The sequence below is a fragment of the Eretmochelys imbricata genome, chromosome 1, assembly GCF_965152235.1.
Source record: "Eretmochelys imbricata isolate rEreImb1 chromosome 1, rEreImb1.hap1, whole genome shotgun sequence".
NCBI lineage: Eukaryota > Metazoa > Chordata > Testudines > Cheloniidae > Eretmochelys > Eretmochelys imbricata.
This window is the reverse complement of record NC_135572.1, coordinates 281,180,690-281,199,868: the sequence shown is the minus strand read 5'-3', so window position 1 is coordinate 281,199,868 and position 19,179 is coordinate 281,180,690. Positions and strand designations below refer to the sequence as shown.

At 42.3% G+C, this 19,179-nt stretch overlaps 1 protein-coding gene across 1 annotated transcript in view; it reads right to left on the bottom strand.

Moving 5' to 3' along the window:
* Positions 1-14,600: 14,600 nt before the first annotated feature.
* Positions 14,601-19,179, bottom strand: part of KITLG (KIT ligand) — an 88,304-nt gene continuing 83,725 nt past the window's right edge. The window contains exon 10 of the mRNA XM_077832518.1: positions 14,601-19,175. The gene's annotated coding sequence lies outside the window, so the exon portion shown is untranslated. The remainder of the gene's footprint in view (positions 19,176-19,179) is intronic.

The window sequence follows — 19,179 nt, the reverse complement described above, 5'->3', positions numbered from 1 at the left end:
TCTGTCTTATTATCTATCCCTTTCTTAATGATTCTCAACATTCTGTTCGCTTTTTTGACTGCCGCTGCACATTGAGTGGATGTTTTTAGAGAGCTATCCACAATGACTCCATGATCTCTTTCATGAGTGGTAACAGTTAATTTAGACCCCATCGTTTTATATGTATAGTTGGGATTATGTTTTCCAATGTGCATTACTTTGCATTTAGCAACACTGAATTTCATCTGCCATTCTGTTGCCAGTCACTCAGTTTTGTTAGATCCTTTTGTAGATCTTTGCAGTCTGCCTGGGACTTAGCTATCTTGAGTAGTTTTGTATCATCTGCAAATTTTGCCACCTCACTGTTTACCCCTTTTTCCAGATCATTTATGAATATGTTGAACAGTACTGGTCCCAGGGGACACCACTATTTACCTCTCTCCATTCTGAACACTGACCATTTATTCCTACCCTTTATTCCCTATCTTTTAACCAGTTACGAATCCATGAGAGGACCTTCCCTCTTATCCCATGACAGCTTACTTTGCTTAAGAGCCTTTGGTGAGGGACCTTGTCAAAGGCTTTCTGGAAATCTAAGTACAATATATCCACTGGATCCCCCTTGTCCACATGCTTGTTGACCCCCTCAAAGAATTCTAGTACATTGTGAGGCATGATTTCCCTTTACAAAAAACATGTTGACTCTTCCCCAACACATTATGTTTGTCTATGTGTCTGACAGTTTTGTTCTTTAGTATAGTTTCAACCAGTTTGCCTGGTACTGAAGTCAGGCTTAAACCTGCGGATTTTTGTGGATCCCACTTGTAGGTGCCTATTTCTCCCCATGCATTGTATATGGAGCCTACATGCCTAATTCAGGGCCATGGATTCCGTGAGGTGGGTAGGCATTAAAAAGCTAAGCACTGCAATGCTCAGCATTGCAGTGCCTAAGTCTCTTTGTGGAGTTAGCCTAAAAAGTTCCCTGTACTGCCCTCTGCACATGTGCAGATACACAGAGGATTTATCAAAAATCCATATCTTCTCCCTGCTGCTTCTCTCCCCTCTTCAGACTAAAATAAATCAAATTGTCTCCTACCTTATTATTTCCTACCTTTAAAGAAGAGAGAATATTTTAAAATAGTAAAATGCTCCTACCTCATGGATTTGCAGTGATTAAAGAGAATGAATACGAAGTACACTTTCTATGGGCTCTTTATTGTGTGGATCTTTTCTAACTGGATGCAGACTGCTCCCTTCTTTGTGGGTCACTTCATGCTTCCAGCTTTCCACAACGCAATAGGAGTTCTATCACTTTCCAAGTGAGGGCTGAGGATTTTGTTCATTTTTATGTAACTTTGAGTTTGGGAATGACCAAATTTCAATCCATCTCAAAAAGCCAATTTTTGTATCTCCCTGCCCCACTAAAACTCTTACTGTCACCCACTTCCTCAAGCACCTGTTGTCCCCACTCAATCCTCCTTCACCATAGCTTTTCCCTGGCTTTGCCTCTCCCCAAAGGCTATCATTTCTCAACACCTCTTCTGTTCCCATCAGCTTCTGTTAAAGGCCTGGATTGTTTTGTGCTGGGCTGTCAGCTACTTGTAAGCATAAAAGCTTCAAACCATTGAATAGTACAGGTAAACAGGATTTAATATTGCTATACATTTTTAAAAGGTGATATGGTTCAAAGAAAGAACCCTTGACACAGAAATCACAAAAGCAATGTCAACTTAACCATATTGTATCAGAGGACAAGTGAAATGTTTGAGATGTTGAAACAAGTAACTTTATTTATTTTATGTCTTTGAAAACCTATTGATCTAGTGTTAAGTATAGAGACCCTTTAATCCTATTGCAAACACCAACAGGTTCAAGAAAGAACTGCTAACTCATAGATTGTCCTTTCTTTACCAGAAGTTTCAAAGGCCTGCAGCCCAGGATGGGCTTCTGATAAAACACTTTGGGTGTACTTCTAGATGTCAAGTAGAAGAAGAGAGCTTCCAGCTGGCTGAAAGTGGAGAAGAACAAATAAATAATCCCACACAGGCTGAAAGTTCAGGATGCTGGAATCTCCCTTTTGTAATAATTAGGGGTAGGCATTTGCCTGATCCTCAGTATAGTAGATCCATAGTATAATTGTTTTAGCAGGATTGGTTTTATACCAGCTTAAACCTGCATTACAATCAGGTAAGGGTTATTACTAGAGCTGGCCCAAAATGGTGAACATCTTTGTAAAACATTTTTGAAATTGTGTGGAGAAGGTGAAGTGTTTCAAATTGCCATATTCATCAGCACACACAGCCATGAAGAAAGGTTCAAACAAAAGCTCGAGCTCTGAGGTAGGTAAGCAGATGTCTAACAGCTAGTGAAAACATTTGAGAGACTTCAAAATTCCTAAGAAATAAGGAAAGCACAGCCCTCCCAAGAGCAGGCCAAGCTGACTCTGTCTTTGGCAGTGCTCTCACAGAAGAATTCTCACAGAGACTGATCACCGTGGCACATGTGTGAGCAAATGCTTGCATTGCAGGATGAAGTGAAACTGGTGTGACTTTTCAAAGTTGGAGAATTGATTCAATATCCTCAAGGATGAAAGAAAGGGATTAGAGGAGAATTCAGGAAATCAGTGTTTGCACCAAACCAACCATGATAACTGGCTCAGTCAACAGAAGTAACTACTTAGAAAAATGTTTCCCAATTATAATACCATTGTAAAATGCTACCTGGAGTGACTGAAGAATCAAATTTGCTCCTGAAGTGATGGGATGTAAGCAGGAAGAGAAGACTTGGGGGAACTGTTGTTTATTGTGGTAAATCTGGTTTTCAGTCAGCAGCCTCTGAACTACTGCTTATACCTCCCGAGTGTCCTGGAGATGCCATGGTATAGCCTACCAAGCGTCATTTTTGTTCTGGAGTACTGGAGACACATACATGTTGTGTAGATGGGAGGTAAGTATCCCAGCTATACATGCTGGCCTGTTTGCTTGGTCTGTCTTCATTTTATACTCCTTGTTCATGGTAACCTATGGTATCAAGGGCCCTGATTTTCAGAGGTGCTGAACATCCACAATTCCAAAACACGTCTTAAGTAACTGGGAATGTTACGTGTACTATGGGAAATAGCGCAGGGAGAATCAATCAAGTACAAAGCTCAGTTTAGCAACATATTATGGTGGTTTTGAAAGCAAGTTGTTCCATAATGAAAAAATATTGCTGTTATTGAAGGAATCTTATTTGTAGTCAGAGAAATGCTGGCAGTTGAACAAAGAAAAAGGTATTATCATGTACTCTCCTGGGGGAAATCTGTGTTTTTATTTTATTACTCCTTCCTCAAGCAGAGTCCTCTGTTTCTTGGCATGAGTAAAAATCACACCAAGTAGCAGAGTACCGTGTTAGCTCAAATATTTTAGCGACTTGTCAAGGTGGATGCCTCTGTTTGCTCTACTGTTGAACTCTTCCCTTATTTGACCACTTTTTTCACATCCAGATCATTTATCAGCAGCTGGAAGTTGAAGGCAGAATGTTCAAAGTGGGAAATGAAATGCAAATTTTTAATAGTGAGGCTAATAAACCACTGGAAAAGATTTCCACATTACATGGCAAATTCTCGAACACATTTTAAAAAAATCAGGCTTGGATATTTAAAAAGTGTTAACAAGATATACTGAGTTCAACCTTAAGTGATGAGCTAGATGCGACCTAAGCCTTGTCCCTCCCCTGGAGTTAGGTGCCTAAGGTGTTTCTTCCAAGAAAGGTGGTGGCTCATGCTCAAAGCAGAGAGGGAGGTGAGGAGAAGAAGACTATCTTATAACTTTTAGCCCAGTAGTCAGGTTACTCACTCAAGCTATAGAAGACAGCAGTTCAAGTCCCTTTTATGCATGAAATGAAGAAGGGATTTGAAATTGGATCTCCCACTGCTTAGGTGGGGGCCTTAATTACTTGGCTATAGGATCATTCTTATGTTCTGTTTAAATATGCCCAATACATATTTAAGTATTTTTTGCCCAATGGAACAGCTTCAGGAGAGACTGAAAGAGATCCACATGAGAATATCTTACAGTCCAGTGGTCTCTGCCTACTTCTACTCTTCTTGCATTTCTTGCAAAAAAAAAAAAAAAAAAAACCCAGCCAACCCAACAACAAAAACAACAACCCAGAAAAAACAAAACAAAAACCCCAGTTTAGGCCTAACTCAAAGACAGGGTTCATGGCTATGAATCCTAGGCAGAGACAGGTACCAGCCTCTGGTCTGGATTTAGGCACCCAAGTCCCTTTGAGTGGCAGGATTTAGGACCCATCCATCTCCTCAGCATTTCATAGAATCATAGAATATCAGAGTTGGAAGGGACCTCTGGAGGTCATCTAGTTCAACCCCCTGCCCAGAGCACGACCAATCGCCAACTAAATCATTCCAGCCAGGGCTTTGTCAAGCCTGACCTTAAAAACTTCTAAGGAAAGGGATTCCACCACCTTCCTAGGTAATACATTCAGTGTTTCACCACCCTCTTAGTGAAAAAGTTTTTCCTAATATCCAACCTAAATCTCCTCCACTGCAACTTGAGACCATTACTCCTTGTCCTGTCATCTGCTATCACTGAGAATAGTCTAGATCCATCCTTTTTGGATCCACCTTTCAGGTAGCTAAAAGCAGCTATCAAATCTCCCCTCATTCTTCTCTTCCGTAGACTAAACAATCCCAATTCCCTCAGCCTCTCCTCATAAGTCATGTGTTCCAGACCCCTAATCATTTTTGTTGCCCTTCGCTGGACTCTCTCCAATTTTTCCACATCCTTCTTGTAGTGTGGGGCCCAAAACTGGACACAGTACTCCAGATGAGGCCTCACCAATGTTGAATAGAGGGGAACGATCACATCTCTCGATGTGCTGGCAATGCCCCTACTTATACACCCCAAAATGCCATTGGCCTTCTTGGCAATAAGGGGACACTGATGACCCATATCCAGCTTCTTGTCCACTGTCACCCCTAGGTCCTTCTCTGCAGAACTGCTGCCTAGCCATTCGGTCCCTAGTTTGTAGCAGTGCATTGGATGCTTCCGTCCTAAGTGCAGGACTCTGCACTTGTCCTTGTTGAACCTCATCAGATTTCTTTTGGCCCAATCCTCCAATTTGTCTCAGTCCCTCTGTATCCTATCCCTACCCTCCAGCGTATCTACCACTCCTCCCAGTTTAGTGTCATCTGCAAACTTGCTGAGGGTGCAATCCACACCATCCTCCAGATCATTAATGAAGATATTGAACAAAACCGGACCCAGGACCGACCCTTGGGGCACTCTGCTAGATACCGGCTGCCAACTAGACATGGAGCTATTGATCACTACCCGTTGAGCCCGACAATCTAGCCAACTTTCTGTCCACCTTGTAGTGCATCGATCCAGCCCATACTTCTTTAACTTGCTGACAAGAATACTGTGGGAGACCATGTCAAAAGCTTTGCTAAAGTCAAGGAATAACACGTCCACTGTTTTCCCTTCATCCACAGAACCAGTTATCTCATCATAAAAGACAGTTAGATTAGTCAGGCATGACTTTCCCATGGTGAATCCATGCTGACTGTTCCTGATCACTTTCCTCTCCTCTAAGTGCTTCAGAATTGATTCCTTGAGGACATGCTCCATGATTTTTCCAGGGACTGAGGTGAAGCAGACTGGCCTGTCGTTCCCAGGATCCTCCTTCTTCACTTTTTTAAAGATTGGCACTATATTAGCCTTTTTCCAGTCTTCTGTGACTTCCCCTGATCGCCATGAGTTTTCAAAGATAATGGCCAATGGCTCTGCAATCACATCCGCCAATTCCTTTAGCACTCTCGCATGCAACGCATCTGGCCCCATGGACTTGTGCACGTCCAGCTTTTCTAAATAGTCCCGAACCACTTCTTTCTTCACAGAGGGCTGGCCACCTTCTCCCCATGCTGTGCTGCCAGGTGCAGTAGTCTGGGAGCTGCCCTTGTTCGTGAAGACAGAGGCAAAAAAAGCATTGAGTACATTAGCTTTTTCCACATCCTCTGTCACTAGGTTGCCTCCCTCATTCAGTAAGGGGCCCACACTTTCCATGGCTTTCTTCTTGTTGCCAACATACCTGAAGAAACCCTTCTTGTTACTCTTAACATCTCTTGCTAGCTGCAACTCCAGGTGTGATTTGGCCTTCCTGATTTCACTCCTACATGCCCGAGCAATATTTTTATACTCATCCCTGGTCATTTGTCCAATTTTCCACTTCTTGTAAGCCTCTTTTTTGTGTTTAAGATCAGCAAGGATTTCACTGTTAAGCCAAGCTGGTCGCCTGCCATATTTACTATTCTTTCTACACGTCGAGATGGTTTGTCCCTGTAACCACAATAAGGATTCTTTAAAATACAGCCAGCTCTCCTGGACTCCTTTCCCCCTCATGTTTATTCTCCCAGGGGATCCTGCCCATCAGTTCCCGGAGGGAGTCAATGTCTGCTTTTCTGAAGTCCAGGGTCCGTATTCTGCTGCTTTCCTTTCTTCCTTGTGTCAGGATCCTGAACTCAACAATCTCATGGTCACTGCCTCCCAGGTTCCCATCCACTTTTGCTTCGTCTACTAATTCTTCCCGGTTTGTGAGCAGCAGGTCAAGAAGAGCTCCGCCCCTAGTTGGTTCCTCCAGCACTTGCACCAGGAAATTGTCCCCTACAGTTTCCAAAAACTTCCTGGATTGTCTGTGAACCGTTGTATTGCTCTCCCAGCAGATACCAGGATGATTGAAGTCGCCCATGAGAACCAGTGCGTGCGATCTAGTAGCTTCCATGAGTTGGCGGAAGAAAGCCTCGTCCACCTCATCCCTCTGGTCCGGTGGTCTATAGCAGACTCCCACCATGACATCACCCTTGTTGCTCACGCTTTTAAACTTAATCCAAAAAGAAAAGGAGTACTTGTGGCACCTTAGAGACTAACCAATTTATTTGAGCATAAGCTTTTGTGAGCTACAGCTCACTTCATCGGATGCATACTGTGGAAAGTACAGAAGACGTTTTTATACACACAAACCATGAAAAAATGGGTGATTATCACTACAAAAGGTTTTCTCTCCCCCACCCCACTCTCCTGCTGATAATAGCTTATCTAAAGTGATCACTCTCCTTACAATGTGTATGATAATCAAGGTGGGCCATTTCCAGCACAAATCCAGGTTTTCTCCCCCCCGCAACACCGCTCCCAAAAAACACTCTCCTATTGGTAATAGATTATCTAAAGGGATCACTCTCCTCACAATGTGTATGATAATCAAGGTGGCCATTTCCAGCACAAATCCAGGTTTTCTTCTCCCCCCACCCCCGCAACACACACACAAACCCACTCTCCTGTTGGTAATAGCTTATCTAAAATGATGACTCTCCTTACAATGTGTATGATAATCAAGGTGGGCCATTTCCAGCACAAATCCAGGGTTTAACAAGAACGTCTGAGGAGGCGGGGAGGGGGGTGGGGAGGAAAAAACTAGGGGAAATAGGTTACCTTGCATAATAACTTAACCACTCCCAGTCTCTATTCAAGCCTAAGTTAATTGTATCCAATTTGCAAATGAATTCCAATTCAGCAGTCTCTCACTGGAGTCTGGATTTGAAGTTTTTCTGTTGTAATATCGCAACTTTCATGTCTGTAATCGCGTGACCAGAGAGATTGAAGTGTTCTCCGACTGGTTTATGAATGTTATAATTCTTGAGGTCTGATTTGTGTCCATTTATTCTTTTACGTAGAGACTGTCCAGTTTGACCAATGTACATGGCAGAGAGACGTTGCTGGCACATGATGGCATATATCACATTGGTAGATGTGCAGGTGAATGAGCCTCTGATAGTGTGGCTGATGTTATTAGGCCCTGTGATGGTGTTCCCTGAATAGATATGTGGGCACAGTTGGCAACGGGCTTTGTTGCAAGGATAGGTTCCTGGGTTAGTGGTTCTGTTGTGTGGTATGTGGTTGCTGGTGAGTATTTGCTTCAGGTTGGGGGGCTGTCTGTAGGCAAGCACTGGCCTGTCTCCCAAGATTTGTGAGAGTGTTGGGTCATCCTTCAGGATAGGTTGTAGATCCTTGATAATGCGTTGGAGGGGTTTTAGTTGGGGGCTGAAGGTGACGGCTAGTGGCGTTCTGTTATTTTGTTTGTTAGGCCTGTCCTGTAGTAGGTGACTTCTGGGAACTCTTCTGGCTCTATCAATCTGTTTCTTCACTTCTGCAGGTGGGTACTGTAGTTGTAAGAATGCTTGATAGAGATCTTGTAGTTGTTTGTCTCTGTCTGAGGGGTTGGAGCAAATGCGGTTGTATTGCAGAGCTTGGCTGTGGACAATGGATCGTGTGGTGTGGTCAGGGTGAAAGCTGGAGGCATGTAGGTAGGGAGACTCTCAGGTTTTTCTGCAGTTTCATACTTGAGCTCTGAGCAGTCATACTGCTTCCTTACATACAGTGCAACTCCCCCACCTTTTCTGGCCTCCCTGTCCTTCCTGAAGTGTTTATACCCATCCATGACAGTACTCCAGTCATGCGAGTTATCCCACCAAGTCTCTGTTATTCCAATCACATCATAATTCCCTGACTTTGCCAGGACCTCCAGTTCTCCCTGCTTGTTTCCCAGGCTTTGTGCATTTGTATATAGGCACTTGAGATAACCCGCTGATCGCCCCTCATTCTCAGTATGAGGCAGGAACTCTCCCCTCTCACATGCTCGTGCTCGTGCTTCCTCCCGGTATCCCGCTTCCCCACCTACCTCAGGGCTTTGATCTCCTTCCCCCGGTGAACCTAGTTTAAAGCCCTCCTCAGTAGGTTAGCCAGCCTGCTCGCGAAGATGGTCTTCCCTCTCTTCGTTAGGTGGAGCCCGTCTCTTTCCTATTGACTATCTTAGATGACTCACTGCTCAGCCTACTGGCTTTTGTGGATTCTATTCTTAGACATCTCTCTCTCCCCAGGCTTTGTGTAGGAACCTAGGCACTCATCTTGGGTCTGTGGATTCCAGTGTGTGGTAAGGTACCTATAAGTTAGGCATTGCTACATTGAGCATTGTAATGGCTAAATCCCTTTGTGGATCTAGCCCATTGTCACTTCAGTAAACACTGCTGCTGGGCCTGTTTGTCAGTGCTTTACTTTTCCTCCTTCTGATCCCTTAGTTCTATATAGCTAACCTTTACGGTGTTCTTTTCTTCTCAGTCTTCACACTCCCTGCAGTTCAGTCACACTTCGGATTATGAGGCCTAACACTCAACTCAATGGCATTTTTCTGTCAATAATGCAATAACTTTTGAAAACCACATCTGACCAATTACACAATTTTGGGGGAATGTTCAATGGGCAGAATCCTATTGTTTTCCCACTGTTTTTGATTTCCACTAATCTGAGTGTTATGCATGGAGGTGGGGATAAAAGGCCTGGGGAGGCGAAATCTGCCCAAACAACTGGCCCGCCACATTTGGAGCACACTGCTGCCGAAAGGGGCCCTGACCATGGCCCTGCCCACGGTTCATCCCGAGGCCCCACTCGTCATCTTCCCCCAAAGTCCCCACCCTTGCTCTGCATCTTCCCGTCCCTGCTCCGCTCGTATGAGGGTCTTGGGGGCGGGGGGCGAAGAGGAGGAAGCAGTGGGAGGGTGGGTGTCTTGGGGGAGGGGGAGAAGAAGCGTGAGCAGTGGACGGAAGGCCTTGGGGGAAGGGGCAGGTGGGGGCGGGGCAGGGGGGGAAGGCCTTGGTGGAGGGGGCAAGGAGGCGTGAGCAGCAGTAGCAGGGAGTAGGATTGCCAGGGGTCTGGTTTTCAACCAGAACATGTGGTCAAAAAGGGAACCTGGCAGTGTCCAATCAGCACAGCTGACCTGATGCTAAAAGTCCAGTTAGCTTCAGTACTTGGCCTCTGTCCCTGGGGGCGGAAAGAGCAGCAGCTGAGGCTGAAGCCACATGGAGGAGCTGCTCTCTGCTCAGCTGCTGATGCCAGTGGCTGGCTTCTGGACCAGGCTCCAAGAGGTAGGTGCTGCCGCTGCTGGGGGGAGATCCCATCCATCCCCCTTCTGCCCCACCATGCCCCAGGTGCCCCGAGGGGCCGGGGCTGGGGAGAGGGGTTGGAGGGGCAGTGGGGCGAGAGGGGAGGCTGGCAGAGGAGGTGGGGCTGGCGGAGATGGAGGGGGGCGTGAGTGATGGAGATGGGGGAGAGAGTGATCGGGGGCAGGGCTTTGGGGGAAGAGTCTGGGCAGGGGACGGGGAAAGGGCCTTTGGTTTTCAGCAATTAGAAAGTTGGCAACCCTTGGGGGGTCTTGGGGGAAGAGGCACGAGAAGTGGGTGGGGGGCCTCGGGGGAGGGAGCTGAGCATGGATGGGCCTCGGGACAGGGCCACAGTCCAGGCACGCCCAGCCTCCTCAAACGGAGGAGTCACGCGTCGCCCATGGTGTTAGGATTATCCAGGCTCTGGATACAAGAGTGAGGCAGTGACCTCACAGAGGCCCGTGGAAGCCTGGGAGCAGAGTTATTCTGAAGAGAGGAGTGAGGCTTAGGGGGGTCAGAGAACCTCCTCTGCCTGGAGCACCCAATGGGCATTCTGTCGGCCTGTTTTTTTTTTGTGGAAATGAGGCTGCTGGAAACTTCTCACCCCTCCCACTCTGGCCAGCACCTTCACCCCTTGGGGATCTTGTCAGCTTGGCGGAGGAGGCAAAGAGGTGTGAGCAGCAGGGGCAGGGGGTAGGATTGCCAGGGGTCCAGTTTTCAACCTCCCCCAGTTTATACTGGGGTTGTGGGTTCTAGCTCGGTGTACAGTTCAGCTTACATAAGCAGCAAAGTGTGCAGTCCTTTAGTATTCTTTATTTAAATACATTCCTACATATTTTGCTTCCTCTGAGTTCAACACCCTCTTTAGAGCACTGATTATGTTATAAAATTGTGGTCTGAAAGCACCGCTGGCAGCTTGCAGAGAAGTGGTTGGCCACACAGTGCAGATTCTCCACTGTGCTGCCTCCACTCCACCCCAAGCCCTGGTTCTGCAGTTCCCATTGGCTGGGAACTGCGGCCAATGGGAGCTCCAGGGGCAGTGCCTGCAGGCAGAGGCAGCACATGGAACTAGGAACGGAGGGAGGGGCATTGCTGTCTCCCTGCCCCGGAGTCCCCCCACAGGTAAGCACCACCCCACACCCCAACCACCAGCCCTGAGCCCCCACGCACCCAAACTCCTGCTGTTGGGGTGCAGGGGGCCCGAGACTGCCCCAGCAGTGGCCGGTGTGCCTGGCCCAGGGGCTGCCCGAGCTGCTCAGGCACACCGGCTGCTGCAGAAGTCAGGGGAAGTCACAGAATCTGTGACCAACACGGAGCCTTAGCAATGGTTAATGGAAAGTCAGTTGACAGAACAATCTTGCTATTAAGATGTTGTCCATGTAATAGAAGTTTATGAACCCGTAGTTTAGTACTTGCCTAAAGAGGTTTGGTGATTTTTTTCACTTTTCTCTGGGCCATGCATTCAAAATCAAAGGTAGTTTTCTTTTAACCTGGCTAAACCAAAGCACACCTTCCTGTATCCATATTTCTTGGTTTTATGTTTTTGTGGGTATCAGTGATTTTATCTGAAAGCTTAATAAGTTGTAGAATCATTGAAATATAGGGCTGGAAGGGACCTCAAGAAGTCAAGTCCAGACCCCTGTGCTGAGGCAGGACCAAGTTAACCTAAACCATCCCATTTGCATTTGCCTAACCTTGTTCTTAAAAAATCTCCATTGATGGGGATTCCACAACCTCTTTTGGAAGCCTATTCCACTATTTAACTATTCCTATAGTTCGAAAGTTTATCCTAATATATAACCTGAATCGCTCTTGCTGCAGATTTAGCCCATTACTTCTCGTGGACATGGAAAACAATTGATCACCGTCCTCTTTATAACAGCCCTTAACATATTTAAAGACTGTCATCTGGTCTCCCCTCAGTCTTCTTTTCTTAACATGCCCCGGTTTTTTAATACCTTTTCTCATAGGTTTCATGGATTCCAAGGCCAGTAGTGACCATTCTGATCATGTAGTCTGACCTCCTGTATAACACAGGCCATAGAATTTCCCCCAAATAATCCCTAGAGCTTCTCTGTTAGAAAAACATGCAATCTCCATTTAAATATTGACATGATCCTTGGTGAATTGTTCTGATGATTAATTACTCTCACTGTTAAAAAAATTACACCTTATTTTCACTCTGAATATGTCTAGCTTCAACTTCCAGCCATTGGATTGTGTTAAACCTTTCTCTGCTAGATTGAAGAGTGTGTTATTAAATATTTCCCCCCATCCAGCTACTTATAGAATTAAATAGCCACCGGCTGTACTGGAGTGAAGTTGATCAATCACCTGTCTGATACTTATGGTACAGCATTATAAATAAGTCTAGAAAACATTTGCAAGTTTTACAGTGCCAAAAAATTGTGGAACGGTACAAAACAAGTAGTAATCTATGTCCACGTGCTACAGAGCAATTTAACTACTTCACTGGGATGCTTTTCACCCAAGCTTTGGCAAAGGGGCAACTGCCCAAGAAAGTTTGCAGTATTGTTCTCAGGGAGTCATTCAAGAATTTAGACACTTCCTCTCTGCCTTAGTTGATGCTGTTAATTGGCTTTGTTGTCTACAAAGGTGAAGGTTGTTTCCTGTCTTGTTCATGCTGACAGCATTGTCTAATAGAAGGATAGTCTAAATATTTAACTTCAGGGACATGACAGATTAAATAGCCAATGAGTCCTAATAATGATCAGTCACAATATAAGTGATGATAAGGAGAAATTTGTAACATGACATTTTGACACTTGTAATAGTTAAACTGATAAAAGCTACAGGTTGCCTTCCAGCTTCTTAACTTCAATTTGGCATATTTTACTATTCTGAAAAGCACAATACGCAACAAATAAACAAAGAAGCTTCTGTGATCTCAATGGAATATTATTCCATGAGCTCAAGAAATATGTCACATTGTGACAAAAAAAGAAAGATAATTGCCCTGAATTTGGCTGGAAGCCCAAGCCCGGAGAAAATCATGTCTGTATTTTTAATTCCTGTTTTCTTGTCATGGGATTGTGCAGAAAAGGCCACAAATCAGGAGAGCAGTAATTGCTTATGGTAAATGCTCCTGTATTGTGTTGAAATAATCTTTTTGGGAGTATGGTGGAGGCCCTTACTCTTCATACCTCTGGGATTCAGCAGCGCATGTGAATTTCTTTTATGCATTTTACAATCTAAAATTTTGATTGTGTTAGCACATGGCCAGTGCAGCTAGTGGGGAAACTTCAGCTCTTTTAGAATAGTTTTGAACTTTGGAAGAATTTCTACCACCAATAGTTACATGAAAGGGGTAAGAAGCTGGAACTTTATAAGCTGCAGTAAAATGTGAAATCCTGAACCAACCCATCTTCATTAAAAATAAAAATTGTCAATTGTTATCATTCAGGAACTTTCTGCAAAAATATAAAGTAAGTAGTTCCTGCAGAAAACAATTCTATGCTAACATACACTAAAATGATCTTGGAGCCAGTGGGTCACAATCTCAGCTGGTGTAAATCAGTGTAGCTCCATTTGGCGCTAAACTGTTAAACTACATTGCTGTAATGCAATTCATATTCTTATAATGCTAAGTGTTACTTTTCTGCTAGCTATAAGCTGGGGACACTACACTAAGTGGCCTTTGATTCTGGGGAGAAATCCTTCCTCTGAGGGAAAGGAACAAACAATTTATTTCTTATTCATCTTTGAATATAATATGACTTACATCTTTTTGGAGACCCACAATTATATAAAATAAAGTACAAAATACAGCAAATAAGGGATTCTCTCAACTCTATAGAACATTTCAGGTTTTAGACTATAAATTACCTCTTTCCAAAAATAGACATTGTGAACACCTTGCGTTCACAATTTTTTTTCCATGGCAATTGAAACCAAAGTACCAGCATTTGACCCAAATGATGAATATCTATATGCAACTTGGAAAGTTACCCTAAGTGGCTGAGATTTGTATTTGTCCTCTTCTGGGCATGTCTACACAGCAATTGAACACCCACAGCTGGCCTGGGTCAGCTGACTAAGGCTCACAGGGCTTGGGCTGTGTGGCTGTAAAATTGTGGTGTAGACGTTCAGGCTGAAGATGGAGCCCAAGCTCTGGGACCTAGTGAGAGGGGAGGACCCCAGAGTCCAGGCTCCAGACTAAACCTGAATGTTTACACCACAATTTTACACAATTTACCACAGCCAAAAGCCATAAGTCTGAGCCAACTGACCCAGGCCAGCTGCAGGTTTTTAATTGCTATGTAGACATACCCTTAAGGAGCTACAATAATTTTTAATCTGAGGTCTGCGTGTAGTGTCCTGAATCACAAATAAAAATGTGTGTTGGCACTAGAAGCTTGATAATGGGTATAACGTGTCTTAAGACTTCATAGAATTTTATTTCTGAAACATCTGCACATTACTTAATAGAGTCTCCATGCAAGAGGGTCTAGAATACCATTAAATCCATTTAAGAATATGCCAGGATTTATGAGAGATCATGAATACGACTGAGTGAAGACAATGTACTCATATCATGGCAGTGCATAAAAATCTTTATTTAGAACAATAAAGTATATGTATATAATGTAATTCCATTTTCAAACCAGTATAAAAAAGGATCAGGGCATACATCTATTTTTAAGAGGACATATATATATATACACACACATATCACATTTTATAAACCTTGTTGCTTAACCTTTCAGTCAGAATGTAACTATGCAAGATTGTGTTGTTATTTACACCAAAATATACAAACTCTCTCACATGACGCAACCACCAATGTCTGTGCCTCTGTCTCTAAAGAGTCTCAAATCTCCACATCCCAACTATTTGCTAATATAATAGCAACATGCCACTATTCCTGTACATCTATTTTAAATACATAGTTGAATCAACTTCGATCTGGAGAAAATTTCTGGATAATTCTTAAATGCAAATCTCATTGAAAATAGCTAGAGTAGTACACTGTTAACTTTTCAAATTAACAGTTGTGTTGTGTGTGCTGAGCAGTTTCACTATTACAAATGGATAGCAACAGAAAATACACAGGTGGTGAAGATCAGAGTCTAGAAAATGTGCAAGTTTAAGATGTTTTTATACATGTCCCATGGAAGAGCACATTAGTTTTTAAAAGCTCTTATAAAATGACTTCATGACTAAATAAGTACCATTAATTTATTCAAGTAAACACACTTCTAAAAGAGCACATTGAATTTTGCAGTATACCATTAGCTGCTTTTTATTCTCACAAAGCTGCTATTAATAGCATGCAAAGTTCAGCTTCTCCCAAGGAAACTTCCAAATGTTTCTTCCTTACAAAATCCACTGAGATCTGAGAATAATTTAGGTTGACCTTAATACAACAAAGCACTCCATTTTAATAAATGGACACTCATTTTCTAATCACAACAAGACAAGGTCTGACCCTTCCTAAAAATGAAGGATTTTAACATTTATTTGTACTCAGGAATTGCACAACTACTTACAAGATAGGCAAAAGTAATTAAGGGCCTCCTTCTGCCACCATTACTCCCACTGAGTAGCAACTTACTCCAGCAGTGGTCCCAGTGATATCAACTGCTTTTTGTAAATTGGCAGATGACTAACACCATGCATGGAGTAAATTCTACACAACAGGTAGCAGAATCAGGCCCTTTATAACAATTTACATATATATCTTATTAGATTTCCAAATGCCAAGCAATCTACCCTATTTAGAAATATTTAAATATATTCAGGTTTGTGATACTCCTCTCAGAAGGCCCAAACACCTGGTAAGTCGGATAAAAATGAAGGAAAAGCCATGAGCTGTCAAATTGATGATCCAGCTCAAATGCTTCACGTGATGTTATTGCACTTTGTGCTAATGGATGTTTCCATTCCAAATGAGAACAATTATGATTGTGTAAACTTTGTGTTGTCAGAAGGATTGTACATGGGAGCTGTTTCAGGGAGATACATGAATGTCATTCAGCCTCAAATTTACCTTGTTCTGTGGCAAAGATGAATGTGTGTGGCATTGTTATAAACCCCGTCTTATAACTAAGCTTTAAGACTGTTACTGTTTAGTAGCATTGCATTTGGAGGCAAATTTTATATCAATTTATAAATGCACTATTCATTGTTATCAAGGGTAAAATGCACTCAACAAAAAACTGCAATTTGAACTTCAAAGCCTAATTTGAGACACATCAAGATGTATTACTCCAAATGCTTCATGTTTTATTACTGTTAATTTTCCTCAGATATTCAGTTTGGAAAAATAGCATCTTTATGAACAATTAAGGTAGTTGAATAACATCGGGTTTTGTTCCATTACAGAAGCTAAGAAAACCGCTACAAGATTCCAAATGCATTCAGTTTTCTTAAGAAAATACTGTAGATTGCAGCAACTGGGAAATGTTTATTGTCTAACATTTTTGTCAAGTGTTCAGTGATATTTGTTGCCATTTATTATGGGCACATTTCCTCTATCTCAACACAACCAGTAAGGGGCAAGCAGAGCCCTGAATGCGGTTATTTTTTTAATCCTGCTTCTGCAGGACCCACTCTCACCTGCTCCCGCATTGTTTCTTGCATTTTTTATTCCACTCCCACCCTCAAAAACCTTAGATTCTGCAAATCTTGTGTGAGAGAGATTCCCTCCATGCTATTAAAACAAACAAACAAAAACAAACAACAGTCGGTTAACACACACACACAAAATTCAGACAATTTTTAACCACTAAAAGAATAAAACAAAGCTTGCTTAAACCATGTGAAAATACATTTAACTCCTGTTATAACAGACATCAAATCTTTCTATCCCTTGCTTAAATTTAAGCATTATAACCTTTATTTAAAATAAAAAGAAACTTGCTTTACATTGCTGAAATTCTATTTATGCCAAACTGACGAGATATTTAGTGTTTTCCCACAAATTATGACAGTCTTTTTTTTTTTTTTACCCACCCAATCCTTCCAGCAACAAAGGACATTTTACCCACTCCTGCTATTATGGCAGCGGGTTCTGCAGGATCCTAGTCCCACTGTGGGGCTCTAGGTGCAAGTTCCCAAACAAACATTCGGTCATGCTGAGATTCAAAAAGTGGAACTTTTAAAGTAGGCTTCAAATACTAGTCTAAGGGACCAGTAAATACAGGCACATACATTATTGTGTCACACTAAGCTGCTACAGATGGAGAATTCTACTGCTTGGTTTTCCGTAGTGCTAAAAGTTGCTAAGGGTTTGATTTTTAGAGGTGCTGAACTTCTCCCATTTATTTCAATTGAAGTGGTAGATGCTCCAGCACCTAATGAAAGTCAGGATATTAGGGCCCAATTCTGACTTACACAAAAGCCTCTTTGACCTGCTGTAAGGACAGATCTTCAGCTGTTGTAAATTATCATAGCTCCATTGACTTTAATAGAGCTATGACAGTTTATACCAGCTGAGGATCACTGCTAAAACACTGAAAACTGGACTTAGTGTAAATGAAAACTAGACCTAACGGGCAAATTTTGACCCCACTGAAATCAATAGGAGTTTGCCATTGACTTGCCAAGTTTCCACCTAAAGTGTCTCTACATGTCTGTAATCTCCATCATTGACCATAATACTTTTTGTACATTGGGGCACTCAAATGTCTTAATAATTACTTGACCCTATATATAGCAAATTCCTTTGACATATAGTTCATAGCAGATTAAGGAAATAACTAAAGCATCCATGAGTTCTTTTAAAAGTTTAAATAAAAGTACATCTAAGATATAGTGAGCTTTATGAAGACATTAAACAAAATATTTTAGACATATTTGAATTAAAACTGTTATTGGGTTAATAGTCAGCTGTTAGGCAGTTTGTCATTTGGGGTGAGACATTCCTACTTTCTGCAGCAGACAACTTTAAAATAGATAAATAAGTAGTGTCCATTTTCTGGAAAGAGCCTGTACAAATGGGATGCGTAAAACGCATATTGCAAGTTTCAGTATAGTATTTTAGTGCCTCCTTAAAAATGCATGCCTGACAAAGTCTTAATTTTTTATCAGTTTTGTTTCTGTAGTCCATGTATTTAATAATAGCAGTAGACACTGAGGACAACCAGAAATAAAGCTTTCATACCTTGACTAGATTTCATCTTTAAAAAAAAAGAAAAAAAGAAAGAAAAAAAAAAAGAAAAGGAGAATGCCAGATTAAAAAATAAAACATTATTAGTAATTTAAAACACAATACAAATAGATTTTACTGTATGTCAGCAGTAATTAATAAATTCATTCTCAGTATCTTCCACATTTCCTACATCTTATACAAGCCAAAGAATCAGTGGCATGCATCATCAATATTTAGAAAAGGTTTCTTGAGTTTAGTGTTATTTCAGATGTTGAATGCAATTCAAATTCTTTGTTTCCCCTCCCCATTCTATGGCTGGAATTTTAATTGGAGTCTTCACACATCAAACAGTTTCTTCTAACGCTGTCAAAGCTCCATCCTGCTACCGTCACTTCTGCTTTACTTCTTTTTGATCCATTCTTTGCTTCTCCTAAATGGAGACCACCAGCCCAAACAAGTTCTGTGGAGGATTTTTGAGATGGACATACATCCACCTGGCACAAGACAGAGACCACTTCTCATTTTACATATGACCTTTGCTAGATATTAAACCAGTTTCTTAGAAGTGAAAGGCTAGCACACTGGTCCATTGCACCACCTGACTGGCAAGTTTTTTACAACAGTACTGCAGAGTATGTTTTTGTATCCATTTCTGCATTTTCTTTTTCAATTCAGAGTACTCCATTTGTAGGCATCAGGGTAAGCAAGAGGACACAGGATGTAAATTAAGAATACAAAACTTCCTTATGACTTTCAAAGATTACATGTATCTGGAGGCATTTGAAAGATGTCTTTTGTTCAGGCCATGTACTTCCTTTGCCAGAATCAGCTGTAAGGACTATACAGTTACAATTCCACACAAGGTAGATATTTGAATAACATACAGTCCTGCTCACAGCATACTCTTCTTGATGCTATTCAATTCAGTGTTGGTTTCACAGTAACACACACACACACACTTCGCCCTCATCTCTTTGAATCGATATGGATCCTAGGCAGCAACCAATGCAGACTCAGTCTGTCACTCCAGAAGGAATATGAATATGCTTAAAGTTGCTTCATTTATGAAGCAAACATGGAACTGTTGGCTGCCTGG